Source organism: Nestor notabilis, unplaced genomic scaffold, assembly GCF_000696875.1.
Source record: "Nestor notabilis isolate BGI_N333 unplaced genomic scaffold, ASM69687v1 scaffold26550, whole genome shotgun sequence".
Taxonomy (NCBI): domain Eukaryota; kingdom Metazoa; phylum Chordata; class Aves; order Psittaciformes; family Psittacidae; genus Nestor; species Nestor notabilis.
This window is the reverse complement of record NW_009912882.1, coordinates 26,263-32,262: the sequence shown is the minus strand read 5'-3', so window position 1 is coordinate 32,262 and position 6,000 is coordinate 26,263. Positions and strand designations below refer to the sequence as shown.

Genomic DNA, 6,000 nt, shown 5'->3' with positions numbered 1-6,000 from the left:
GTAGGGAAACAGAGACTACACCTGACTTTTCAATTGTTAGATACAGAACTGTAGCAAATATTTCATAAATAAGGGATATTTATTTATTTATTTTTTTAATGGAGTTGAAGTTTTGTGTGTGGATTGGCTGGAGTGTTTGGGCAGAAGATCAGAACTTAGTTTATTTTCAAGAGATGTGCCTTTACAAGCTTTGAATGTGAAATATTCTCCATACTGTTTACATTGTGTGTGTACTACCGCAAGTTTTTACAACACATGATTTAACAAAAAAAAAAAAAGTAAATAAAAAATTAAGTGTGAGGCTTTGCAAATAATCCAATGGTATCTACTTTTTGTTTATTGTTAAAGTGAATATGTATAATCTTGGGGCAAATTTTCAAAGCTACTTCTAAACGATAGTGCAAGTGCTTGCTCACTTAGTGCTCAGACAGACAGGCTCTTTCAAAGCAAGTTTGCATTGTTAAAGAAATTACTTCCATCAGCAAGGGTATATTAGTTAACAGATCTTAGGTGGTGCACAGGAGTGCTTCTCCAATTTAATGCAACCCTGGAAGGAGGCAATCTAAGATCACCTTCCTGTAGTATCCTCTCCTACCTATCTCTAATACTGCCTTTCAGTTAATTTTTGTCAGATATAGAGGCTCAAATCCAGTCCAGTTAAGATTAGACATATGGGTGAGGTATCTAGGGAAGGTTCATAATTCATTGACAAGATAGGCATACATGCCACCATATCATCCGCTCCACCTGAGATCTGAATTACTCGCTGGTGGTGCCTCTCTCTTCCCATTGATGATAAAGGCCGCCTAGGAGACCTAAAAAATGAGATGTTAGTTAGTTTGTAAAAACTGGGACAATAATTACTTCATCTTACACGGAATTTCAGTTCCTGAGGCCAATGTGGCTGGAAAATGTGGCTGAAAATCTCTGAGTATAGTGTACTGCTCCTTAGAGGCTTGGTTTTTTTTAACTGCATCTGTCTCATATTTTAAACTTGCCTCCAAGCTGGGATTTAGACACCAAATTTGAAACACTGTTCTGTATATAATTTTTATTCTCAGGTGGGACCAGTAAGTATGTAGTAGAATATGTAGTAAAATACAATAAAATATGGTAGCAAATATTTAGTTTCTTCTACCTCAGTAAACATATTAGTTTTAGAAAGCTGTATTTTGGTCCAGAAAGCTGTAAACAGTTATGTTATTAAACCTAATCGAACCCAGTATAATTCCATGTATTAGGAAAAAAACAGATATTAGGGCAGATCAGAAATGAAAGGAACTGTTTTGGCTTTTGTGTCTGCTTTTGTGGTTCTCAACACTACTTGATTATATAGCGTTACTTCATCTTTTGATAAGGATGTGCTGCAATGAATTGAAGATAGGAACATGAAAAAAAAATGTACATAGAAAAAAATCAGTGTCTTGAGCAGATTCAGATGAACAGATCCAGCCAGATAAAAACTGTGGTTGCGTTTTTATATGCACAGTGTGTAAAAAGCAAGGGTTGAGGTAAAGTCCCCAAATATAATTGGCTAGAACTGACCAGCTGGATTAAATTTACCGGTGCCATAAACAAAATGAAGAAGGGAGGGCAAGGAATTGTTTTTCAAAGTATTTTTTGTGTCCAGTACAATATAACTTTAAAAGTTTTCAAGTCCTTTCAAAAGACAAGGCTTTATCAGCCACTATGGAACAGCAAACACTGCAGCAGGAGATTCAAGATTATTCTGCCTATGTTTTTGCAGACAGAGCATGAAAGGACAAATGAAAGGAGATGATGTTGGGTGGTAGGAATCCTCCCATTCCTATCAGCTCATTCTGCTATCCCAGCTGAAGTCCAACATAAAAGTTCATGGATTTTTGCTCTATAGGGACAGTTCCCCTTTCATTTTTCTGGAGAAACTGAGGTGGTGGAGGCCTCCTTTTTTGTCTTCTGCATAATACAGAGAGTTGGGTTCTTCCACTGTTTTCCACTGTGTGTTTCCAGGTGCTTTTTCTGGAATTAGCATATTACTATTATTTCTATCATGTAACTACACATTAATTGCCAACTACCATGTGAGTGAAATGCACTTAGGCAGTTGTGACATCTGTTAACACGATTCTTCCTTTTTCTTTTAATTTTATCTAAGGTCAGTAATTATTAAGAACATAATAATGGGAATAGGTTATGCAGCAGTTAGAGAATTTATCATCTTATCAAAACACCTTAAGAGATTGTGTGACTCATTTTCAGACAAGATCTGACCGAGCTTCTGATTTCAGAAGTGTAATAATGAACCCACAAATGCCTCAAGCCACAAAAATACTGCAGGCATAACTGTTTGCAACTGGATACCCAGTAAAATACAATATATTGACATACATACAATAGTGCTTATTTGCCCACTCACTTTGTGGTGAATGCTAGTCTTTGTGGCCATAAAACTGAACCAGCAGAATTAGAGGACCCTTCAGAAAATACAAAGCTTAAGTTTTTTGACATCTTAAGATAACATTATTTCTTTAAAATTTCATTTCCATCTTACTAGTGAAATTCTAGAGTACTGTGTTTGAAGAAACCAGTTTACAGACCTATGTGTGCTATCATTCAAAGAATCGAATATGTTTGGAAAAAATAGCTTTTTAGAAGTATCTTTACCTTCCTACATTCATTATATCAATTATTTTCTGTATTTTGAACATTCAAAAATATAATCAGCCCTTAGAACATTATGCATCTATTTAAATAATTTAAAAGTGTATATAGAGATAAATACATAGCCAAAAAACTAAAGCTGTGTAAAGTGAAGGCTAAATTATTTTTATGTTCACTTTTTATGTTATCATTTATTTAGACTTTGTATTCATTATGATCACTGAAGATGGATGTTTTGGAATAGAACTATAGTATCAGTACAAGAATATGTGTCCTGACTTTTAACTCTGCAGGGAGGTTCCATCACCCCTACCATTAGCTATCTAAATGTAGGCATTCCCCTTCTGATATGGAAAAAGAGCTTTACATATTTGGATCCCCTTTAGGGTCAATGAGAGAAATAGGCACTTTTAGACCACTTTTAGACATCTACTCCAGGACAAAGAAAATCACATGCCCTCAGTGCAGATGTCTCTTTTCAGGTGTGATAAAGGAAGCCAAAATAAGTAGTTTAGATATAAACATCAAAAATGCTGATGTCCTAAATTTAGTCAGTTGAATCCTACAACGTATCACAAACTTTCTTCTCAAACTTTCTCCTAGTTTTTATATCTACATATTTTTCTCTCAAGAAAATGCTTTATTTATATATGAAAGAATTTCAATTTTCAAAAGATAGTCTGAGAATACCATAATATTTACATGCAAGTATTACCCAGATAAGTGTAAACTTAAGAATCTGCAGATTCCAAATGTGCAAATTAGTGGGGTTTTATGTTATTTGGTATGTACCCAAGAGTACTCATGCACTTATAGGCACAGGCAGGCATATTAGTACATCACGGAGTTTCTTAGGAGGAGTAATTGAACATCTGGCTAATCTCCTATACATCCCTTATATGCATGGATTAAAACTGGCTTTGCTACCTTGGCATTAAAGTGGAGTGTGCTTCTTCAGTTCAAAGCATTTCAATTTTAATGAAAAAAGTACTCTCCATACACTCTTCTAGAATGGTTTTGTTTTGGAAGTGTACACTCAGAGTGGTGTGATCATTAAAATGAAATTACTTTGAAGTGAAGTAGTGCATTCTGAGCCACTTAGATGCAGGGAAAGGTTAGGAGGTTTAAATACAGAGGAAGAAGGTGATTTGTGCAACCGATGGATATCAGGGATAAGTAATTAATTTCTTTTTATTGTGTAAAGAAAAAATGCAAGAGGAAGTAGATACCTGCTACCTGACTATGCAAGGATACTTGCATCATTACCTTTGTGGAAGAAGAATGAAGGGTTCTTTCACAGGAATTATGGCTAGTGTAGTGTGAGCAGAAATGGAAAAGAGCTGAAAGGAATCAAAGACTTTTAAATATTATAGGAGGAAGGATATGCAAAGGCAGGCAATGGAAGCATTTATTAAAGGGAAGAAATAGCTTCTGCTTTATAAGAACAGGAAGGAAAGCACTTCCCAAATTGTTTGCCATGTAAATGACTGGAATTCTCTTTCCAGTCTCATATCTTCCTTTTATATTTTCTTTCTGAGTTTCTGCTATGAGATCTTTATGTGGAGTAAAACATAAAGCCCTTAGAAGATCATAACATAAAAAAACCAAACAAGCAAACAAAACAAAACAAAGAAAACCCCACCCACCCCCAAAAAAAAACCCACAAAAAACCTGAGCAAACCAACCAAACAAACAACAAAAAAGAAAAAAAACAGGAAAGGAGAGAATAAATACATAAACAGTCAAGCTGGTCAATAAAGTACCAAAGCATCAGGCAGAACAAAAGCAAATTGGTGTGAAGTCATTTTGATTTATGATATGAGAAGTAAAAAGAGAGAGAAAGAGAGAAAGAGAGAACAAATATAGAGAGACGAGCACCACAGGAATTTCCTCTTTGTCATGTTTCCACATTGCATTTATTTTCAGGCATTTGGTATCTCAAATTTCTCTCCCTCCCATTCCTCATTTCATTCTTCAATAAGCTGTGGAGACAGTTCTTGCCAATTTTGTGACTGTCAGTGAAATGAAATCTAGCCCTATAACAACCCTCTCTTTCTGTCACTTGAGTGAGTAGGTTGCAGAGTCCTCTGACTTCAGAAATTGATGCACCTTATTTTCAGGTTACCATACAGGAGTGGGGGCAGAATCATGCGGAGTTGATTCTAGTAACTGAAGATATAAAGAACAAAAATATTAGTCAGTATTACGAAATGTAGCATATATTTCAGACTTTACATTATAAGCAGCTAACTTAACTACATATGATCCTTAAAAAACATATTTTCGATTGCTTGTATATTTAAAAAATGCTACATTTTTCCCCTTCAGAAACACAAAACAAGTGGGTTCGGTTGACTGAGTAAATACATATGCAGGTTACCCTATAAAGAAAGGGAGCAGCAAAGCAGAATAGTTTGCCAGAATAGTTTTGAATTGAGATCTCTGAAATTATGTTTGTGCTGTGTGTTGACATGCCGAATTCACTAGGATATTATAGGGACTTAAAATTCCCACATTAGAGAGCTATTTCACTTTTTCATGAAAATTTGCTTGCTTTATGTCTAGCTCATGTTATGAACTAATAGCCATCATAATCTTCTACTCAGAAACTTAGGGGTTTTTCAGTTATATACACACAAAAGACATTTTAAATCAAAACTGTCTATCCACATTCCATTTTTATATCTCTGAGGGCCAAAAAAGATTTTCCCTTAATTTTGTTCTGGGAAAAAGTCCTCCCCAGGCTAAGATCTTGTATGTCAAATCTAATCTCAGAGTGAAATGTAAACTGTGGATAATAAGGATTTATATTAATGGAAGCATGGTTATAGCCCTCAGTATAATATGGTATCTCTGGTTTCAATTATATGTTGCACAATGCAATATATCTTCAGAAGCATCTCATGTAATTTATCAGGTAGTGCTGTAATGCAGACTAGAATAAGGAGAAAACCAGGCATTTGTCTTTTTACAGAGATGGAGAGGGATTTTATTAGTCATTTAGTAAAAGCAGACCTTCTTGGTGCCAGCAGATTAGTGCATGCTGGTGTATGGAAATTATTCTTCAGTATGCTATTTTTGTCCCTCAGTGAGCAGAGTTTAAAGTTGCTCTGGAATTACACAGAGAATCTATATACGATTAGTGCAAAGTAAAATTGATTTAAAATAAATTACTACTGCAAGCCTCTTTTCACAGAGTTTCACTTAGATCCTGGCATGAAGGGCAGGGTTTGTTTTTTTCCCCCACAAAATGGATTTTATCAATAAAGATCAAAGAGCTGTAGAAATCAGAGATGGAAAAAATCTTGTCAGGTCATGTCTTCTATCAATGCAAGAACATTTTCTACAGTATATTTCTCT

The 6,000-nt window shown here is 35.0% G+C and overlaps 1 protein-coding gene across 1 annotated transcript in view; it reads left to right on the top strand.

Moving 5' to 3' along the window:
- Positions 1-6,000, top strand: part of LOC104411380 (brain-specific angiogenesis inhibitor 3) — a 41,550-nt gene that overhangs the window by 21,744 nt on the left and 13,806 nt on the right. The gene's annotated exons all lie outside the window — the stretch shown is intronic.